The 23,665-nt window shown below is 42.5% G+C and overlaps 1 long non-coding RNA gene across 2 annotated transcripts in view; it reads left to right on the top strand.

Moving 5' to 3' along the window:
- LOC116745737 overlaps positions 1-23,665 on the top strand; it is a 37,813-nt gene that overhangs the window by 5,994 nt on the left and 8,154 nt on the right. The window contains exons 2-3 of one of the 2 annotated variants that reach the window (XR_004347641.1): positions 2,674-2,862; positions 3,595-4,115. This is a non-coding gene — a long non-coding RNA (uncharacterized LOC116745737). Of the gene's footprint in view, positions 1-2,673; positions 2,863-3,594; positions 4,116-23,665 lie in introns of those variants that run through there. The other variant, XR_004347596.1, reaches the window with a different exon arrangement.

Genomic DNA, 23,665 nt, shown 5'->3' with positions numbered 1-23,665 from the left:
AGGTGGGTGATTACCAGACTGCAGTTTTTCACATGACCTCTGGGTGTCACCCTTGGCCTCAACTTAACCAGGTCTTGGCTGGGAACCCAGAAGGAAGGGCAGATTTGATGCCCAGCCTGGCCCCATCCATCCAGCAAACTGGGAAAGGTTATGGGAAGCCCAGCTACTTCCTGGGTCTGACACGTTCTCCATCTGCTGTGGGTCAGCTGGCTTGATAGGGTGACCGATCATACCGGTTTTCCCAAGACTGAACTGCCTGTGCTCCCAGGATGTGGAAATTTTAGTCGTAAATCTGGGACAATCCCAGGCAAATCAGGATTGGTCACTGAACCATGGACAGAGGGGTTGAAACCCCCACCAATGCACTAGACTAAGGTCTAGGCCTAGCAGCAGAGCTGGCTCCAACCCAGCCAAGCTCCTTGCAGCAACACCACTGGTGGGCTGACCCTGTAGCCTGGTGGTTGTAAGAATTTAGGGAGAGAAAGTATATATACTTTAAAGGAATATAAAGAGACCAACTTATGTCTGACAATGTCTACCATTTATTCAGTGCTGCTGGGCATAACATACTTATACATATCTTTTCTAATCCTCACAGAAACCCTAAGAGTACAGAAGATTATTTTCCTTTCAGAGATTAGAAAACTGAGACTCGAGACCAGACTCAAGTAACCAGACCAAGTCACGCAGCTGTTAAGTAACATGGTGAAATTCAAACCCTTATCTGTCCGAGTACAAAGCTTCAGCTATTTTCACTGAATCTTTAGCCTGGCCATTTCCTTCCTTCTCTAGTCACCATTTGAGAGCCCCAGGAGTGTGAGTAGGAGGCAAGAGGCAGGTGTGGGTGGAAAGGGTTGAGGAAGAGGGTCTGTGATCAGGGCCTGAGTGGGGGGTAGGGGATCCACATAGCATTGACAGCTTGCCTGTCCACATCAGAGAAGTCTCTGCTGTCTTGAACTAGGTGTGGGCATAGCCTGGGGACTCCAGGGAGGCCCCTTCACAGGCTGTCATCCTGACACCAGGCTGTATATTCATCAAGAAGCCAAGGCTATGTTTCCCAGAGTCCAGGATGAACCCAACCAGGCCTTATCTGATTGCAAATGGACATCTGGACATGAGAGAGGCACAAGGGAGGGGCCATCAGGAGCTAGCCATAAACTCAAGAGATAAGTGAGGGGTGGGGGGATGGGTGGGGATGTGACAAGGGTCATGGTAAGTACAGTGCCTTGCCCAGAGTTTAGGCTCAGTGAGTGTTGCAATTAATGAGATAGCCAACTGCCCCTCTTTCCTGGAAATATTTGTAAGGCTGAGTTTTATTTTTGCCCAGATGGTTGTTTAGGAATTGAACTGCTTTTGAATACAAAACAAGAGTTGGTTGTGTAGAAGCATGAGCAGAGGCCTGACTTTGGTTGTGTGGAAGAATGGGCAGAGGCCTGACTAGGCTGTGCAGTGGTTAGAGCCCTGATGAACACTTACTGGTCTGGCAACCAGATATCCGCTCCACAGGAGGTGTGATAAGCCAGACTCTGGGATTCCTTTACATTAAAAGACAAAATGCAGGCATCCTTCAAGAATTTTAAGTTCTCCGGCAGGAAGGTGCTTTGGGCTGTGCTGTTTTACTTTATTTTATTGGTGATGTCCAAAGATTTTTAGGGTGCAAGATCTGTCCTGGATCATCTTGGCCTCAAACCTGCCAGCCCCTGGCACTGGTATGGCCTGGCACCCCATGGCCAGGTTCTTCCCTGTGGCTCCACTCTGCCAGCCAAGCCATCAGATGGGTGGTACTTGAGCAAGTCTTACCCAGAGTTGGGCCATGTCTCTGCTCTTCCCTAGCTGGCTTTCCAGCTTCCACTAGAGAACTGGGCCTTGTACATTCTAGGGAAGGCTGAGGATCTGGGCATAAAGCAGGGGCAGAGAGAAGAGAAACTTTGCTTAAGCTGCCTTGTCCACAGGATTCCTCTTTCCTTCATTCTGAAAATACCTAGTTCCAACTGTGATGAAAGGGAAGAGGAATTTGTGAAAGTTACCAATACTGTACCATCACATTGATGTGGGACGTCTTGCCAAGAGCTCATGGAAGACAGTGACCTGGTGCAGTGGAAAGCACAAGACTTTAGGGTCAGTCAGAATTGGATTCTGTTACTTTCTTGCTGGGTAACCTTGGGAAAGTTATTCAACCTCTCTGAGTCTTGACTTCCTCAATTGATAAATAGGGATAATAATAATAATGATAATGTCTACATCATATGTTTGTTTTGAGGTCTAAATTTGCTGACCAATGTATATAAAAATATAATATTTATTGAGTGCTTATTATGTGGTAGGTCATGTTTAAGTGCTTTATAAGCATAATATGAACTCACATAACCCTATGAGTTGTGTACTTCCATTGTCCGTGCTTTATAGATACAAAACTGAGACTCAAAGAGCGTGAGTAACTTGCCCACACTGGTAAATAGCAGAGCCAGGATTTGGACCCAGGCAGTCAGGCTCCAGTTCACATGTACTTAACTACCAAGCCATGATGCCATATGGAGTAGGACTGAATAAAGAATAGCTATTATGATCATAGTAATTTAGTATTAAATGCTTTTTATATCCATGGTGTTAAGTGTTAATTATTAGCATATTTGGATGCAACGTTTATCCCTTTTGTTCCTATTTCTTCCACAGCCATGGCAACAAAGGGCCTTGTGCTCACTACAGCAGAGCATCCTGTCTTTGTCCAATCCAGCCCAGAACATCAGTCTCTGCAAATAACAAAAGATGTGGCCACTCGGCCGCCTGTCGGTGCCCCCACCGGAGCACTGAGAAAGGTTGAGGCCTCTCCAACTGGAACTGAACTAGGAGAGCAGCAGACAGGTACTACATATCGGCTGACTGGGAGCAGGGCTTACAAAAGAGAGGTCATGCTTAATAAACCTGATTAATTTCTTTGAGTGGCAACAATGTAATCAGACAGGAGTGAAAGGAGGGATAGTAATTTATCCTAATTCCAAAGCACAGGAGTGCAGCTAAAACCAACACACAGATTTTATGGAGATGCTGCTGGGGCCTGGAGGGTTCTGGTGGCATTCAGCCTTGGGGGCAGCCAGAGGGAAACTCAGTGAGTTGCTCACAGTGACCTAGTGAAGAGGAAACCCAGAGCAGGGACAGAGCACAACCTGCCTAAGCCATCTAACCTAGACACAAATCTGCCTGTTAATTCCCTTCCAGTGGCTTCCTGCCGCCTATATATAATAATGTGGATGATAATAAAACAATGATGGCTGCATTTATTTGATATCTACTATGTGTACGGTACTATACAAAAAGGAAACTGAGGCAGAAAGCTTAAGAAACCTACCCAGTCACATACGTATTAACACACAGCTGGGCCTCCAACCCAGTCTGCTCTCACATTCCAGTCCATTTGCAACTGTGTTTAATGATGCGTCTCTTCCATCAGACAGGAAGCCCCTCTGTAGCAGGAACTGATTCAACCTTTGCTCCTTTAGCCCTCAGTAGATGGAAATGCTGAAGCTCCCACGTCCTCTGTGCTTCTCTTTCTGAACACTCTTCCCTGGGTGAGCTCATCCTTGCTTTTGGCTTCAGGTCCCACCTCCTGGAGGAAGACTTCTAGAGAAGAGAGTCTAGAAGACTCCCTAACCTCTGACGCACCCCAGATGAGCACCCCAGTCTGAGCCCATCGTATAAATTCCTTCCTTCTTGCCAGTAACTGGTTTAGGAATGGGGTTATACCCAGTGAGACTAAGAGGACACTTGCTGGGGGGCTTCTGGGAAAGGTTTTCTCACTCCTAGGAGAGAATCACTGGAAGCGACATTCCCAGTGGCTCTCTTCCTGGGAATGTTGTCAAGTCTAGATATGTCCTGGACCTACTGAAGCTGGTGTGCTCCCAAGCTGAGAATGGAGCCAACAGCAGGGATGGCAGAGTGGAGAGCTGGAAGAAGTCTTTGTCCTTGAGGGCATGGGTGCCCTGCCATCCCTGGAGGCCACCCTAATGCTGAACAAGGGAAATTAAATATTGTCACTGCTGAAGCTATTGAGAGTGGACTTTCTGATATTTTGTGGTAGAAAGCATCCTTACTAATATAACCAGGGCAGCATTACGACTTTTGTGGGCCCCTTCCTACAGAACAATTTCATTTTTTTTTTTTTTTTTTTTTTTTTCGGTATGCAGGCCTCTCACTGTTGTGGCCTCTCCCGTTGCGGAGCACAGGCTCTGGACGCGCAGGCTCAGCGGCCATGGCTCACGGGCCCAGCCGCTCCGCGGCATGTGGGATCTTCCCGGACCGGGGCACGAACCCATGTCCCCTGCATCGGCAGGTGGACTCTCAACCACTGTGCCACCAGGGAAGCCCAAACAATTTCTTTTTAAATTATGTTTTATGACTGCATTGGTGTAAAGATGAATATATTAATATTATCTATTAAAACATCTTTATTAAAACTTTTTTCTGGGACTTCCCTGGTGGTGCAGTGGTTGGCAATCTGCTTGCCAATGCAGGGGACACGGGTTCAAGCCCTGGTCTAGGAAGATCCCACATGCCGCGAAGCAACTAAGCCCATGCGCCACTACTACTGAGCCAGTGCTCTAGAGCCCGCGAGCCACAACTACTGAGCCCACGTGCCACAACTACTGAAGCCCATGCACCTAGAGCCCGTGCTCTGCAACAAGGGCAGCCACCGCAGTGAGAAGACTGCACACCACAACGAAGAGTAGCCTCCGCTTGCCGCAACTATAGAAAGCCTGCACGCAGCAACGAAGACCCAAGGCAGCCAAAAAAAAAAAAAAAAGAAATAGAAGTATCTTTAAAAAAGTAAAATAAAATAAACTTTTTTTCTGATTTAAAGGAGATTAAAGCATTTTTTTTTTTTTTTGAGGAGCCCTAAGAGTATTGGGGCACTAATAGGCCTACCCATGCCTAGTAGATAGACTGGTCCTGGATACGACTCCCAAATAGTCATGTCCAGGCCATACCTCCCTTTTGACCTTCAAACCTGCGTACCCCACTGCTTATTGGATAGTTCCACTTGAGTGTATTACCCCAAATTCAGCATACCTAAGGCTGAACACACAGTTTCTCCCACACCTTTTCTTTGTCCAGTGTTCCCTGTCTGAATGAACTATGTACTGACCAGCTAGTTGTACCAGCCAGAAACGTGGGACCTCAACTTCTGCCTCACCCTGTGTCCAATCTATCACCAAATGCTGTCACTTTCCCTCTTAAAGGGCTCTTAAAAGCATTTATTTATTTCCCTCTCCATTCCTTTTTTTTTTTTCTTTTATTTATTTGACCATGCCATGTGGCATGCAGGATCTTAGATCCCCAACAGGGGATTGAACCCGTGCCCCCTGCAGTGGAAGCACAGAGTCCTAACCACTGGACCACCAGGGAAGTCCCTCCATCTACACTCCTACCTCCACTGCTATTGTCCTAATCCATGTTACCTGGATTACTGCCATGGACCCTAATGCTCTCCCTACACTCTCCCTGTAATCTTTTATCTACACTGTCCTCAGAAAGAGTTTTTTCAAACGGCAAACCTGATTCCGTCATCTCCCTGGTTAAAACCTGATGGCTTCCTGTTGCTCTTATGACATAGACCCAAACCTTCAGCGAGGCCTCCGAGGCCCTGCCTAGCATAGCCCCTGCCTCAACTTACCCTTCTCTCCTCTTACTCTGGGCTTCAGGCACATGATCTTCCCTTAGCGCCTCACATGCAAAGGCTCCATCCTGCCATTGGATCTTTGCACATGCTGTTCTTCCATTTTCTAGTCCTCTCTCAGCTCAAATGTGCTTTCTCAAGGAGGCCTTCCCTGACTCTTAGGAAGGTCAAGTGTCACTATGTGGTATTGGGCAAGTTTCTTAATTGCTTGGTGCCTCTGTTTTCTCATCTGTAAAATGAAGATGATAGTAATGCCTAACTCAGGTTTGTTGTGAGGATTAAGTAAAATGCTGCATGGGAACCACCCTGAGGTCGGACTGGTGCAGTGCTCTGCTTGGACAATTGTCCTGCCCTCTGGCTAGCTTTCTAGATGAGGACAGTAGTGGAGAGACCCCGCCCCCACCTCCACTAACTCTAGTTCATGATATTGGGGTGAGGCAGACCCTAAAATGTTAGGGCTTCAAGAAAGAGCATCTACACAAGGGCACTCAAAGATTTCTGAGTGTTTTGAATGAGACCAAGGAGCTAGTTGTGCCAGGAAGTCATTGACAATGCCTGAGGTTAGGGTGGGGTGCTCAGAGAGAGGGAGACATCAAGGGAACCCTCAAAGGTCAAGGAGAGAGGAAAGGTCAGTGGGAGCACACCACAGTTTTGTCAGATCTCTGAGTGGCCCAGAGCCCTGAGAATGAAGGACATTGGTTACCATGGGGTCTCTATGTTGGGTAAACCTAGGCTCCCATCCCACCGTGTCACTTGTGGGCTGGAAGATGGGGAAGTCATTTCACTTCTCCTTGCCTCAGTTTCCTTATCTATAAAATGGAGCTAATAATTTATTTTTTAGATTGATAGGAGGATTAAATGGGACTGTATTAACTTGCTTGGGCTGACATAACAAAGTAGCACAAACTGGGTGGCTTTTTATTTTTTTGCAGTACATGGGCCTCTCACTGTTGTGGCCTCTCCCGTTGCGGAGCAGAGGCTCCGGACGTGCAGGCTCAGCGGCCATGTCTTATGGGCCCAGCCACTCCGTGGCACGCAGGATCCTCCCGGACTGGGGCACGAACCCGTGTCCCCTGCATCAGCAGGTGGACTCTCAACCACTGCGCCACCAGGGAAGCCCTAAACTGGGTGGCTTAAACAACAAATTTATTGTCTCATAATTCTGGAGGCTAGAAGTCTGAGATCAAATTTTCTGTAGGATTGATTGCTTTTAAGGGCTCTCTCCTTGGCTTATTGATGGCCATGTTCCTCCTATGTCTTCACATGCCCTTTCCTCAGTGTGTGTCTCTGTCCTAATCTCTTCTTATAAGGACGCCAGTTATATTGGATTAGGGCTCACCCATATGACCTCATTTTAGCTTAACTACCTCTTTAAAGACCCTATCTCCAAATACAGTCTCATTTCAAGGTACTGGGCATAAGGACTTCAGCATAGGAATTTTGGGGGCACACAACTTAGCCCATAACAGCGATGTAGACATAGGTTAAGTAACCAGCACGCAGCAAGGGCTCAGTAATGCTAACTCTTTTTTCTCTGTCGTGGTAAAAGCAGACAATGGCAATGCACTCAGCCCCAGAACTCCACAGATAAATGTGGCTTTAAGCCATTTGGTGCCTATGACTTTCCCAAACACTGGAGGCAAGGACTTTGTTCTTCCTCTCTCCTCCTTGGGCTGGGAATTTTGATAAATCACATCGTGTCCAAAAGCAATTGGGAACTCTGGGAGTTATTTTTAGTATATTGACTTAGCTAAAAAAATCTAAAACATTACACTGCCAATCACCAAAGCAATTCTACTCTGACAATATCTGCTTGCAGCCTTTGCTAAAATGAACCTATAATTGATTTGAGTAAGGTAGCCCAAACTCAACCCACTAACTAGTCAGTGTTTACCAAGTGTGAGTTTTTGTGCCAGATGCTGTGGAAGACACAAAGAAATCCAGGACACAGTCCCTGCCTCAGGACCTAGAGGCTTTGATTGGGATGTTAGCTCGTGTCTCTAAAAGAGAATAGAAAGCAGCCCCTGATGTGAGTGAAATGAAGGATCAGATAGAGTTTGATGTGCCTGTGGGACATCCAAGTGGAGCTGCCCAGGGGCCGGTTGGATGGACACCTGTGGAGCTCCAGAGGCTGGTCTGCTTATAGATGTGGGAGTCATTATAATAGATGAAGCCACGGGGAAGGGTGGTAGCTTTGAGGGATGGTATGGTACGTGTGGAGAGAAGAGGGCCAAAACTAAGTCCCAGTTTCATGGGAGAGAAATCTGACTGGCCCAGCTTGAGTCCAGTCAGCTGGGGTTAAGGGGTTAGAGTCAAGTCAGATAAACATGGCTTCCAGGGCCCCAGGGCTCCAGCTGTGTAGGTGGATTGGGAAAAGGCTATTCTCAGGGAAGGCAGTTGGTGAGCTGAGTTCACATCTAAAAGATGGTTACCAGAGAGAGCATGCACTGATGGAGTTGGCACTCACATTTAGTAAACACTCAACAAACATATGCAGAATCAGTGAGTATATTAGCAACTCAATGAATTAACGAAGGGATGAGTAATCCTGCCACAGACTTTTTGGTAACACTATTTTTTCTTTTTTTTGGCCGTGCCACGTGGCCTGCAGGATCTTAGTTCCCTGACCAAGGATTGAACCTGGGCCTCTGGCAGTGAAACTGCCAAGTCCTAACCACTGGACTGCCAGGGAACTCCCAGTAACACTGTTTTTTAAAACTGATTTGCAGTTCACACACTATAAAATTTTCAGGAATTCCCTGGCGGTCCAGTGGTTAGGACTCAGCGCTTTCACTGCTGGAGGCCCAGGTTTGATCCCTGGTCGGCGAACTAAGCCATGTGGTGTGGCCCCCCCAAAAATTAATTTTAAATTGTACAGTTCAGTGGTTTTTAGTATTACCACATATATTTGATTTCGTGCTTCCTTCTATGAGACACAGATTTGACTAGAGTCCTCTGTGGACATAGAGTACCAGTATGACTTCATGTTTAGTTTCCCTTACACAGAAGGCAGTTTAAGGAAAGGAACCCCCTTCCCTTCTTTGGAGGATGCCCAAGGACAGGAGCTGGAGAAGGCCCAATGTGGGAAAGCTACAGAAGGGCAATGAGGAGTCCCGAAGTTGCACACAGCATCATTGCACGGTGTCACTGCCCCCAACCCATCTGTGAGGCTGCAGCAGGCAGGATGTGCAACCAGATGGCCCTGGACAAGGAAATACCCATGGACAGCAAGACCTTCCTCAACAGTGGAGGCTGGGACATTCAGAGAGCATGGACAGGCTTGGAAAGAGTTCATATTTATTCCTTTATCCCCTCTGTTGGAAGAGTAATGGACCCTCAAAGATATTCACATCCTAATCTCTGGAACCTGTGACTGTGTTCTGTTATATAACAAAGGGGAATCAAGGTTGTTAATTAGCTGATTGATTATCCTGGTGGGTCCAGTGTAATCACAAGGGTCTTTAAAAGTGGAAGATGGAGGCCAAAGAGGAATGAGAGTCAGAGAGGGAGGTGTGACAATAGAAGCAGAAGCTCAAGTGATTCTATGTGAGAAATGATTCAACCATCGCTGGCTTTGAAGATAGGAGGGAGCCACATGTCAAGGAATGGGGCTGCCTCTGGCAGATGGAAAAGGCAAGGAAATGGATTCTCCCCATTTCCACAGTCCTGCCAATCAGTCAGTTGATTTTAACCCCGTGAGACCCTTGTCAAACTTCTGATCTCCGGAACTGTAAGATAACAAATTTTTGTTGCTTTAAGCTACTAATTTTGTGGTAATTTGTTCCAGCAGCAATAGGAAATTAACACACCCTCCTAGATAACTAAAAGGGACAACAACAAGATTCACTTTTAGATCTTCGTTTCTTTTTATTCCTTTTGAGTAGTCTCTATTTTCTCTAAGATCTGCTCTTTTGTCCTCCTGGTCCCCATTTTCCACTCTAGGCAGAGGACCTTTTGGGATGTTGCTGAGTCCTCGATCCCAAGAACATGCCTACCCAAGTCCATTTGTCCTTCCAAGGCCTGTCCCCAAATGCCACCTTCTGCTTGAAGCCCTCATCATTTTCCCCAATGAATACGATTTCTCCCTCTCAATCTCTGCACCACACCCCTCACTGCGACACCTCTACATTCATGACTCGACTCTTCTAGGAGTCTACAGTTATTTTTCCTTTGCTATTTTAAAATGCCAGGGACTTCTCTGACAGTTCAGTGGTTGAGACTCCACGCTTCCACTGCAGGGCGGTGTGGATTTGATTCCTGGTTGGAGAACTAGGATTCTGCATGCTGCATGGTGTGGCCAAAAAAATAAAAATAAAAAAATAAAGCCAGCCTTTGTAATCAGGGGAAGTCATGTATGGATGTCCCTCATTATCTGTGGGGGATTGGTTCCAGGACACCCCCCTCCCCTGTGTGTACCAAAATCCATGGATGCTTAAGTCCCTTATATAAAATGGCAGAGTACAGTCAGCCCTCCAATTCCACGGATGTGGATCCCGTGGCTTTTGGGGGGCTGACTGTACTTGGTCTTCAGTTTGGAGAGAGAGCTCAGCACAAGATAAAGAACAGAGATATGTTTCCTTAGGACTCTAATCTAGCTGTTTCTTGTCCCTGCCAGCAGACGAAGTCAACCACCATGAAAAGACAACAATTAATCCCATGCTGAAGGCCAGCTAGTGTTGGCTATCTCTTGTGCTCACCTCATATCCTCTTTGTCCTGTTTTTTTTTTTTTTTTTTGCAGTACGCGGGCCTCTCACTGTTGTGGCCTCTCCCGTTGCGGAGCACAGGCTCCGGACGCGCAGGCTCAGTGGCCACGGCTTACGGGCCCAGCCGCTCTGCGGCATGTGGGATCTTCCCAGACTGGGGCACGAACTCGTGTCCCCTGCATCAGCAGGCGGACTCTCAACAACTGCGCCACCAGGGAAGCCCCTCTTGGTCCTGTTTTGACACCATCATTGCTGGGGAAGCAGCTTCACACATGTGTCATGTAACAGCACCTCACCTAAGCTCCTCCAGGCATCTCTCTTTCCTTCTCAGGCTTCTGTGGGAACCACCTGGCACTCACACTGGTGCTTCTGGAAGTGTGAGGGTACTAACAACTCATGAGAAAACCCTTGACCCAACAGGATGGGAGTTGAAGGATAAATTCTCCCCTCCTCTGGCCTATAGGCAGACAATTTTGAGGTGGTTTTCACAGTTCTTCAGAAGGTTCCAGCACGATCAAGCCCCAGTTTCCACAGCTGTGATCAACTCAAGTATGGACCCTTGAATTAGCTTTCCCTTCTGTGTTTCCCTATCCCTAGTCACCCCCTTTGGTCCCTGGGATTGCTTCCTATAGTGAACTACTTGCCCCTGAACAGTAATCTCAGGCTGTACCTTCTGGGGGAATCCAGCCTAAGGTGTCCACCTTGTGGCTAGAGTCATAGCTGTACCACATGACTGGACTGACCAATAGGTGAACAGCCCAAAGCCATTTTGAGTGTCAGCCTTGTAGGTCTGACCCAGATACAGAGTCTGTAGGAACCACTTATCTTCATATATCACTTCATCTAGATGCAGCAGCCTCTGAGGTCCCTTTTTTAAACACATTTTAAGGGCCAAGTAAGCCATCGACAATTTCAACAAAGGCAGAAAGAGCCCCAGGCTATTCCTTACTATTTTGGAATCTTCTGTATTTTATTGCATGTATCAGGTACTCAATCTAAGTAAACTGAAATACCATACCTATTACACAGTTCCCTTCACGTGTTTCCAGAGAAACGTGTTTCTATTCCTGCCTAACACAAACAGTATGGTAAAATAATAATAATACTTTTGAGTATTTATTATGTTCCAGAACTAAGTGCTTTATGAACATTATCATAGTTATTGTTAACAACCTCCCTTTGTAATAGATATTATTTTTAACACCATTTACGGATGTGAAAATTGAGGCTCTGAGAGGTTAAGTAATTGCCTAAAGTTGTACAGCAAGTAAGTAGTAGAGCCAGGATTCAAATTTAGCATTCTGACCCCAGAGCTCAATGACAATGATCTACTGTCATGAAAAGAAAGACTACTGGAATAGATCAATGGAATAGAATTGAGAGCCCCCCAAAAACCCATACAACTGTGGTCAATTGATTTTTGACAAGGATGCCAAGAGTATTCAGTGGGGAAAAAAGTTTTTTCAGTAAATGATGCTGGGGCAATTGAACGTCAACAGCAAAAGAATAAACTGGACCCCTAACTCTCACCATATAAAAAATTAACTCGGGCTTCCCTGGTGGCGCAGTGGTTGAGAGTCCGCCTGCTGTTGCAGGGGACACGGGTTCGTGCCCCGGTCTGGGAAGATCCCACATGCCGCGGAGTGGCTCGGCCCGTGAGCCATGGCCGCTGAGCCTGCGCGTCCGGAGCCTGTGCTCCGCAATGGGAGAGGCCGCAACAGTGAGAGACCCTCATACAGAAAAAAAAAAAAACAAAAAACAAACACCTCAAAATGGATCAAAGACCTAAATGTAAAACTCTTAGAAGAAAACATAGTATAAATATTCTTGATGTTGGATGAGGCAATGGTTTATTGGATATGACACCAAAAGCTCAAGCAACAAAAGGAAAAATACCCCAGATAAATTGGACTTCATCAAAATTAAAAATTTTTGTGATTCAAATTACATTCCCAAAAAAGTGAAAAGACAGCCACAAAATGGAGAAAATATTTGCAAATAATATATCTGATGAATCTAATGTCCAGAATAAATAAAGAACTCATAACTCAAGAACAAAAAGACAAATAACCCAATTTTTTAAATGGGCAAAGGATTTTTTTCTGTGTGGAAGAAATCTAAATATATTCATAGGGCTTAAAATTTTTTTTAATTTATTTTTTAGTGTGATGCACTTTATTTCCTAGCCTATTCAAATTTATTGGGGATTGGGTCAGTTTTACATTATTAATTTTTATTATTTATTTATTTTTATTTGGCTGCACTGCGTGGCTTGTGGGATCATAGTTCCCCTGACCAAGGATTGAACCTGGGCCCGTGGCAGTGAAAGCCCAAGCCCTAACCACTGGACCGCCGGGGAATTCCCATTACATTATTATTTTTTTATTGAAGTATAAGTATAGTTGACTTACAATATTATATTAGTAACGGGCAAAGGATTTGAATAGACATTTCTCCAAAGCAGCTCAGTATCATTAGTCATTAGGGAAATGCAAATCAAAATCACAGTGGGATACCACTTTACATCTCCTAGGATGGCTGTAATAGTTTTTAAAATGGAAAATAGCGAGTGTTGATGAGGGTATGGAAAAAATTGGAACCTTCATACATTGGTGGTGGGAATATAAAATGGTGCAGCTGCTGTGGAAGACAGCAGTGTTGTAATAATAATTGCTATCATTTTTTGACCACTCTCCATATGCCAGGCACTGGGCTGATTGCTTTAAATGCTTTATCTCTTTAAATCCTCAAAAAAGCCAATGAGGTTCAGTATAGGAAACAGAAACCATTCAAATGGAACAAAAAGGAATTTAATGTGGGGAATTAGATGCTTACAAAAGAGCACCTGTAGGATGAGAAAAATCTAGGATAAGCCTCAAGGAATGATCCTCAGAATACTGAAGAAGTGACTTGCCACGGAAGTTACTCTGTCACAGTAAGGTAGGTGGGGAATCAGAAGTCTGTCACTGGAATCACTGAGTTTGAGAACACATAATTGTAGATGTATTCTGAGGACCAGGAAGCTGCTGTAGCTGTTGCCACAATGGCTGTTTAACTCATCAAGCTGATGACTGGACATTGGAACATGTAGTCCAGTTATCACCTTTGCTGCTACTATTTTTTGACCCCCACTATGCAGACTGGAACTGGAATAGTGCTGTGGTAAAACTCCATGTTACCATAACCTTGAAAACAGCCAAAAGCCTAAGTTGACTTCCATTTTATGTAAGTGCGTTAATTAATGGAACCCAATTCTCATCCAGAACCCTACCTGCAAGGACATTTGGGAAATATAGTTATCTCTGTGGTACAGAAGGCATGCTAGAGGGAGACAAAAATGGATTATGAGTGAAATTGACTAAATCCTGATGTATCTGCTCTTCAGGTGAAAAAATGAAAGGCTTATAAGCATCAACTACTTTGTCCAAGATCATGCAGTCAGTCGGTGGCAGGGTTGGGATTTGAATCCAGATGTTTTCCCAAGACCCATATACCTTAGAAGACTATCTCTGCTGGGTTTCTGTTTGTGAGTGGGGAGTGGGAGCACTGGGACCATGGTGAATAGACACTTTCCCAGCATCCTGACTGAGCATAAACCATTGTAATAGGCATGCAGTTATCATGTGTACCCTAGAGCACATCAGAGGTGACATGTATGACGCTCTCTAGAGAGAAGGGCTCAGTAATTTGTAAAGGATATTGAAGAAACTGTGCAAAATAATTTTCTTTTTTTCTTTTCTCATTCAAAAGACAGCAGGCTTTGTGCTTTGATGCTTTGGGAGAGGTTTGAGACAAACCTTCCTGGTTTCTCTTTCCATTGAGAGAATAAGGCTGGAGGAAAGAGACGTGTCCCCCAAACTAAAAATAGATTCTCTTGGTATGGAGGAAGGAGAGGCCTGTGTTTTCCCCAAGTAAAAGGGCCTCTACCCTCCCCTCCAGAGGTGGCAGGACTCTGAGGGCATGGCTGTGTGGTCATCCCAAGACTGTGGGCCTAGGCATAGTCCTATACCCCAAGCAGGGCAGGAAGCAGCCGAGTGGCAGATCTGAGAGGGTTTGTGAGCTGTGTCTTCACAGAGACAAGCCATATGGGCAAGGGACTGATCACTGATGACCAGAGGGGACTTCTGGACACTTTGACCCTGGAATCTTCATGTAACCCCACAAAGGTTACACAGGTTAAGTTTCCTACATGCCCATTAGGAAGTTGCTTTATAGAAAATAAAGAAATGTGACATCTCTTTGAGGAGACAGAGACTTACCAGTACAAAAAGGCTTTATACAGATCTTACTCTCCTCCTCAGACTTCACTACAATCCCAACCCCCCCAACAACTCAGCAAAAGGAAGAGTTATATGTAACTATTTAGTAGTATTGGATCATTGCTGTTTCTTTTAAGTACTGTATGTCTCTGAAATAAAAGAATAAAAATATGCATATAATTGAAAAACAGAATGCTCTCTATCCATTTGTATAAGAGAAGGAATAATTTCATTACTTTTTTGTTTATGGGTACTGTTTTGTTACTTTTCTTTCATTTTTAAAAAATGGGGATGAAATTCATATAACGTACAATTAACCATTTTGAAGTGTCCCTTTCGGTGTCATTTAGTGCATTCACAATGTTGTAGACAACCACCTCTCTCTAGTTTCAAACTTTTTTATCACTCCAGGAGACACCCATTGAGCAATCCCTCCCCATTCCTCCTCTCTTCCAGACCCTGGCAACTACTAATTTGCTTTAATGTCTTTATAGATTTCCCATTCTGGATATTTCATATAAAATGAACCATGCAGTGTGTGCTAGTTTCTGTCTGGCTTATTTCATTTTGCATGCTTTTGAGGTTCATCCAAGTTGTAGCATGTATCAGTGCTTCATTTGTTTTTATGGATAAATTATATTCCACGGTATGGATATACCACAATTCTAAAAATCCATTCATTCACCTTTTTGGCTATTGTGAATAGTGCTGCTGTGAACCTTCATGGACAATTTTCTGTTGAAGTACTTGTTTACTTTTTCTTTTTTTTTTTTTAATGCATTTTTTAAGAAGTCTTTACTGAATTTACCACAACACTGCTTCTGTTCCATGCTTTTTGGTTTTTTGGCCACGAGGCACTCTGGTATAAAAACATTTCCAAACTGAAAGTTTTTCTGAGAAAGAGACAAAAAGCTCCAGTCCAGACAAGACATTTACAAACACTGACACATGAAATGTATAGTTCCAGTTTACATTCAGATGGCCACCATCTCATGTACTAGTGCTGGCTACACACATTAAAAATCTTTCATGGCTATGGACATGGTGTTCTTGCTCTTCCTAGCATTCTCTGCCCAGAAGTCTCCTCTGCTCCCTTACATCAGCATCATTAAAAAGAATTGCCCATTAACATCCTCAGGTGAATAATTGTTGCAAAAAATTGTTAGTGGCATTAACTTTAGAAATATTGTCAAAAGTGCAGTAGGGGTAGTTCTTGACTTACTTACAACCTGTACTTTTGTACATTACACTTTGATACCTCTAAATAAAGCATTTTGAATGTTTGCACGTTTGCTGATAAATGAACGTTTTGATCCATCACGCAATGCCAAGCAACAGTTTGGTCTTTCCATTTTTGCTGGTACAGTAATATTTGTCCAACGTTGAATTTTTTATGTATTTTACTGGTATTTTATATAAATAGGTGGAAAATTGAAAAATGAAATTGCTGATAGTGGTGATAAAATATAAACATATTGCAGTTGAGATAAAATAGTTACCATTCAGTTAAGCTGGAAGTGCTGACTTTATTCTCATTTGGATGAGAATGTAACTCAGTTCATTTTGTGTTGATTTGGATGGAAAAATAATTAAAGAATAGGTAAAAAATGCTGGAAATATATCATCAGATATGTAATTTGAGATTTTATACATATTTATACACATATATTTGCACATTAAGAATAGATGTCTTTCTCTTCCTTGATAAATAGAAAGTTAAATTTTCACACATTTAATTTTTATACAAGATTTTATGAACAAATCATGTATGAAAGTAGATTATTTACTGCTTACACTTTTTCCTGGGACAGCACTGATCAAAACAGGCAAGGAAACTTGAGGGGAAATTGGGAATTTTTCAGATCCTAAAGGCACAATAATAATAGTAGTAGAGGTAGTAGAGTAGTAACTCCTGTTTAAGTGCTTGCTGTGTTTCAGGCTCTATGCTTGCTGTGTCACAAGTCTAAAATCATTTCATTCTTACAATCCTTAGTTGAAATCCTTAGTTATTATGTAACCTCCCATTTTATAAAGTAGCATCCTAGAGTTCATAAAATTGAAATGACTTGTCCAGAGTCACAGCCAGTATGTAGAGGGGTTTATTGATTCCAAAGCCCATGTAGTAATCACTACCTTGTTTTACTCTTCTGTTTGCTCAATAGTCAAGTTTGAACAAACCTCTTTTTTTTTTTTTTTTTTTTGAACAAACCTCTTTTAAAGTCAGATTATGACCAGATGATAAAACCTGTGTGAGAAAAAAAAACGGCATAAGTCTCTGTGTCTTGTACGGATAGATGAAACATTTTCAGGAACAAGAAATAATAAGCTTTGTTATAACACCTCAAAATAATTTTAATAAAAGTATTGAAAAGGGAAACAACAGAACACCCAATATATTATGAGTTAATGATAGGACATTTTGCAGAAGACTGGGGCCAATGAAACATTTGCTTTGCTAACCTGCAATATATATAGGAATGCTATAGGTAAATAGAACCAACAACACAATAAGTGATTATCAAAATATTACTGTCATGTTGCATAGTTATCTGTCTCTACCTTAAGAGTGAATCTGATGCAACATTGTAAAACAACTATACCCCAATTAAAAAAAAAAAAAGACTGAGTCTGAATGAATGTTTGCATTCCTTTTTTCTAAATTGGCCTCTTACTTACAATGTGAAAGCAGCCCTTTTCCAAACTTATCTGGAGAAGAATTTGTAAGAAATGGAAGAACTGTGTTATTAGCTAATAGCCACTGTTGCAGCTATTCCACTTGCAGAGGCAGAAATGCAAACCCCAAATGTTGACCAAATGAAAACATGCCAGAAAGATTTTGAAAACGGTGTACAGACCACAGGGAGGCAGCTGGGTTTCTGATGAGCAGCATACTCCATCAAAAGCCATTTCCATTCCTTCTGGAAATACATCAATTAAATGAGCAAAGGAACATGAGGGAGGAAAGAGCATGTTCCAGTCTTGGCTAACCTTCTACTTGGAGGAGCCAATGCAAATTCTAGAAATAACAGCAGCAGAAGCAGAAACTGATGGCAGTAGTAACTCAGAATATGAGATCCATTAGATTAAGTCTGAGTCAATCTTGCTCTATTTTTCTTAAAGATCTTTTCTAGAAACGAATGCTGTTTGTATTTGACAGTTGAGAAGACATAATGAATGTATTTATTCAGTCAGTAAACATGTACCAAGTGATGGGGATGGTGATGCTTGAGTGAGACTTGAAGTTGGGTAGGATGTGTGGGCCATGAAGGGGATTGGGAGGAGTGTGGAGGCTGTTCCAGGCAGAGGGAACAGTATATGCTGAGGCACAGAGGCAGATGTTGATGTTAAAGGAATGATTTTCTCTCTGGAGTGGGAAGAAATTGCTCTTCAGAAAAAAAAATCATGGCTCATTTTCACTTTCAGGAGATAGATAGCATTTCATGGCACAGATAGGTGGTTCTTTTGGTTGAGGAAAACGATGTGTGATTCTCAGGGGAGGGAAGAGGAATGGTTAGGGAGAGAGGAGGGCAGAAGAGATGAGATGAAGATGGAAAAGTTGTTCTGCCAGAGAAAGTAAGAAGTGAGGGGAATTTGGAGTTTGGGGGCAGCCTAGGGGAATTGGCCTGGACAACTTGGAGAGACTGGAACAGTGAGAAGAAATGAAAAGATGGCAAGGCCAGGTCCAAGAAAGATACTTGAGCAAAATAAAGAAGTCCTTGTGAACTGGAGAACAGGACAATCAGTGATAAGGAGAACATGAGTTCTTCCCAAGGAATATACAGAACACTGCCACAGACTTCTACATTCTGTGGGGCAGTGGCTTGAGTAATCTTTATTTGGATATTAAAGAGTAACTAATCCCAGCAGGCAGGAGGACTCAGGGTGGTTGCCAAGTGACATCGTATTCTTATATTTGTAAATTTTGATGGCTTTTTCTGACTGGCAAACAATACTCTGTTCTTAAAGTTCTGCAGTTTGTGGGCTCCATTTTTTTATATTTAAAAATAATTTAGGGCTTCCCTGGTGGCACAGTGGTTGAGAGTCTGCCTGACGATGCAGGGGACACGGGTTCGTGCCCCGGTCCAGGAGGATCCCACAGGCCGCGGAGCGGCTGGGCCCGTGAGCCATGGATGCTGAGCCCGTGCATCCGGAGCCTGTGCTCCGCAACGGGAGAGGCCACAACAGTGAGAGGCCCGTGTACTGCAAAAAAAAAAAAAAAGGAAAAAAAAAATTTAAATTAGTGAATTTGTAATTTATGTTCTGAATTTAAAATGTTTTAAAACATAATATGTAAAATAAAATAATCTTTTTCTTTTTTGGCTGCCCTGCACAGCATGTGGGATCTTAATTCCCCAGCCAGAGATTGAACCCATGTCCCCCTGCAATGCAAGTGCAGAGTCTTAACCACTGGACCGCCAGGAAGTCCCTAAAATATAATAATCTTGAACAAATAAAGTTATATACAAGCTTATGTTCTTAACCGAACAAAAAAGAATTCCATGTATTTAAAACATTTTCCCCAATGTCTGGTTAAAAAGCACCTTCTCTCTTATTTAAATATTTCTTCAGAATTTGCAAGCCTAACCTGCAGGCTGAATCAGTTCTCTGATCTAGAGGAAGGGCATTACAGATGAAGGATGAAGCAAAATACCTGTTACTGTGTCTCTGCTTCATTAGTCCCTTAAAAGAGACTGAACCATCCAGGCTGCATGCTCCAGGGACTATAAAACAGTGTATTCTCTATGTTCTCCGTCCTCTCCACTCCCAGTCCAACCTGTCCCTCCTGTTTGATTTGGACACACCAGCATTCACTCCCACTTCTCTGACCCTGGACTCTTGTTCTGTCTTCAATGCCATGAAATGAGTAAGCAGAAAATGTCAAGTAGACAGAGTGTTCAGAGCTCAGAAGGGAAGTCTAGGTTGGAAACATAAATTTGAATTATTGATATATAGCTAGTTATTAAAGATATGGGTGTGGATGAAATTGTGTAGAGAGAGAAGGTTGAGTGAGAAGGGAAATGCAATAAAAATATTTACAGTCCGGGTCAGGGAAAATGAGTTGGCAATGGAGAAAGAGAAGGAGTAGGTGCAGAGGTGAGAGATCAACCAGAAGAGTGTGGTGCCACAGAAAGTAACAGAAAGTGTTTCAGGAAGGAAGGGGTGACCAGCTGAGTCATACTGCTGAGACATCTAGTAAGATGGACCCTGGAGTATGTCCATAGGACTTGGCAATGTGGAGGTTATTAGTGACCTTGGTGAGAGAAATTTTGGTAAAGTGGTGTGGGTAGGAACCAGGTTGAAGACTATCAAAAAGTGAGTAGAGGGCTTCCCTGGTGGCGCAGTGGTTGAGAGTCCACCTGCCGATGCAGGTGACACGGGTTCGTGCCCCGGTCTGGGAAGATCCCACATGCTGCAGAGCAACTAAGCCCATGCACCACAACTACTGAGCCTGCGCTCTAGAGCCCACGAGCCACACTTACTGAGCCCATGTGCCACAACTACTGAACCCCGTGCTTCTAGAGCCTGTGCTCCGCAACAAGCGAAGCCACTGCAATGAGAAGCCTGTGCACCACAACGAAGGGTAGCCCCTACTCGCTGCAACTAGAGAAAGCCCGCATGCAACAATGAAGACCCAAAGCAGCCAAAAATAAATAAAATAAATAAATTTATTTTTTTTTAAAAGTGAGTAGAATGCAGAAAATTGAGAAAGTATGAGAAGATAATTCTTAACAAAACTTGGCTGTTGAGGGGAGAAGAGAGATAGGCTAGTAGGTGGAAGGGGTATTGGATCAAGGGAGGGATTTCCTATTTTAATGAGAGGATCCTAGCCTTTTGAGTTCTGACGGAAACAATTCAGTAAAGGATGTATTAGTTAAGATAATGTTAGCTGCCAGATAAACCTTCCCAATTACGCATAATGGCTCAAACATGATGGAAATTTATGTCTTTTTTTTCTTTTTTTTGCTTCTTCCTCGTTCCTTGTCAGAGTTCAGGGAATGTGATACATTTTATTGATAATACAAGCTTTAAGGAGTTTTGTTTTTTGAATTTTATTTTATTTATTTTTTTATACAGCAGGTTCTTAATAGTCATCCATTTTATGCACACCAGTGTATACATGTCAATCCCAGTCGCCCAATTCATCACACCACCCCCCCATCCCCTCGCCGCTTTCCCCCCTTGGTGTCCATACTTTTGTTCTCTATGTCTGTGTCTCAATTTCTGCTGTGCAAACTGGTTCATCTGTACCATTTTTCTAGTTTCCACATATATGAGTTAATATACGACATTTGTTTTTCTCTTTCTGACTTACTTCACTCTGTATGACAGTCTCTAGATCCATCCATGTCTCAACAAATGACCCAATTTCATTCCTTTTCATGGCCAAGTAATATTCCATTGTATATATGTACCACATCTTCTTTATCCATTCATCTGTCGATGTACATTTAGGTTGCTTCCATGACCTGGCTATTGTAAATAGTGCTGCAATGAACAATGGGGTGCATGTGTCTTTTTGAATTATGGTTTTCTCTGGGTATATGCCCACTAGTGGGATTGCTGGGTCATATGGTAATTCCATTTTTAGTTCTTTAAGGAACCTCTGTACTGTTCTCCATAGTGGCTGTATCAATTTACGTTCCCACCAACAGTGCAAGAGGGTTCCCTTTTCTCCACACCCTCTCCAGCATTTGTTGTTGTTTGTTCTGATGATGCTGATTCTAACTGGTGTGAGGTGATGCCTCGTCGTAGTTTTGATTTGCATTTCTCTAACAATTAGTGATGTTGAGCAGCTTTTCATGTGCTTCTTGGCCATCTGTATGTCTTCTTTGGAGAAATGTCTATTTAGGTCTTCTGCCCATTTTTGGATTGGGTTGTTTGTTTTTTAGTATTGAGCTGCATGACCTGTTTATATATTTTGGAGATAAATTCTTTGTCTGATGATTCATTTGCAAATATTTTTTCCCATTCTGAGGGTTGTCTTTTCATCTTGTTTATGGTTTCCTTTGCTGTGCAAAAGCTTTTAAGTTTCATTAGGTCCCATTTGTTTATTTTTGTTTTTATTTCCATTACTCTAGGAGGCGGATCAAAAAAATATTTGGCTGTGATGTATGTCAAAGAGTGTTCGTCCTATGTTTTCCTCTAAGAGTTTTATAGTGCCCGGTCTTACATTTAGGTCTCTAATCCATTTTGAGTTTATTTTTGTGTATGGTGTTAGGGAGTGTTCTAATTTCATTCTTTTACATGTAGCTGTCCAGTTATCCCAGCACCACTTATTGAAGAGACTGTCTTTTCTCCATTGTGTATCCTTGCCTCCTTTGTCATAGATTAGTTTACCATAGGTGTGTGGGTTTATCTCTGGGCTTTCTATCTTGTTCCATTGATCTGTGTTTCTGTTTTTGTACCAGTATCATATTGTCTTAATTACTATAGCTTTGTAGTATAACATGAGGTCAGGGAGTCTGATTCCTCCAGCTCCGTTTTTTTCCCTCAAGACTGCTTTAGCTATTAGGGGTCTTTTGTGTCTCCATACAAATTTTAAGATTTTTTGTTCTAGCTCCATAAAAAAATGCCATTGGTAATTTGATAGGGATTGCATTGAATCTGTAGATTGCTTTGGGTAGTAGAGTCATTTTCACAATATTGATTCTTCCAATCCAAGAACATGGTATATCTCTCCATCTGTTGGTATCATCCTTAATTTCTTTCATCAGTGTCTTATAGTTTTCTGCATACAGGTCTTTTGTCTCCTTAGGTAGGTTTATTCCTAAGTATTTTATTCTTTTTGTTGCAATAGTAAATGGGAGAGTTTCCTTAATTTCTCTTCCAGATTTTTCATCATTAGTGTATAGGAATGCAAGAGATCTCTGTGCATTCATTTTGTATCCTGCAACTTTACCAAATTCACTGATTAGCTCTAGTAGTTTTCTGGTGGCATCTTTAGGATTCTCTATGTATAGTATCATGGCATCTGCAACCAGTGACAGTTTTACTTCTTCTTTTCCAATTTGTATTCCTTTTATTTCTTTTTCTTCTCTGATTGCTGTGGCTAGGACTTCCAAAACTATCTTGAATAGTGGTGAGAGTGGGCTTCCTTGTCTTGTTCCTTATCTTAGAGGAAATGCTTTCAGTTTTTCACCATTGAGAATGATGTTTGTTGTGGGTTTGTCGTATATGGCCTTTATTATGTTGAGGTAGGTTCCCTCTATGCCCACTTTCTGGAGAGTTTTTATCATAAATGGGTGTTGAATTTTGTCAAAAGCTTTTTCTGCATCTATTGAGATGATCATATAGTTTTTATTCTTTAATTTGTTAATATGGTGTATCACACGATTGATTTGTATATATTGAAAAATCCTTGCATCTCTGGGATAAATCCCACTTGATGATGGTGTATGATCCTTTTAATGTGTTGTTGGATTCTGTTTGCTAGTATTTTGTTGAGGATTTTTGCATCTATATTCATCAGTGATACTGGTCTGTAATTTTCTTTGTTTGTAGTATCTTTGTCTGGTTTTTATATCAGTGTGACGGTGGCCTCATAGAATGAGTTTGCAATTTTTTGGAAGAGTTTGAGAAGGATGGGTGTTAGCTCTTCTCTAAATGTTTGATAGAATTCACCTGTGAAGCCATCTGGTCCTGGACTTTTGTTTGTTGGAAGATTTTTAATCAAAGTTTCAAATTCATTACTTGTGATTGATCTGTTCATATTTTCTATTTCTTCCTGGTTCAGTCTTGGAAGCTTATACCTTTCTAAGAATTTGTCCATTTCTTCCAGGTTGTCCATTTTATTGGCATAGAGTTGCTTGTAGTAGTCTCTTAGGATGCTTCGTATTTCTGTGGTCTCTCTTCTACTTCTCCTTTTTCATTTCTAATTTTATTGATTTGAGTTCTCTCCCTCTTTTTCTTGATGAGTCTCCCTAATGGTTTATCAGTTTTGTTTATCGTCTCAAAGAACCAGTTTTTAGTTTTATTGATCTTTGCTATTGTTTTCCTTGTTTCTATTTCATTTATTTCTGCTCTGATCTTT

This window comes from Phocoena sinus, chromosome 1, assembly GCF_008692025.1.
Source record: "Phocoena sinus isolate mPhoSin1 chromosome 1, mPhoSin1.pri, whole genome shotgun sequence".
In the NCBI taxonomy this organism is placed as follows: Eukaryota; Metazoa; Chordata; class Mammalia; order Artiodactyla; family Phocoenidae; genus Phocoena; species Phocoena sinus.
The sequence above is the reverse complement of the archived record's forward strand: the minus strand, read 5'-3'. Positions and strand labels throughout refer to the sequence as shown.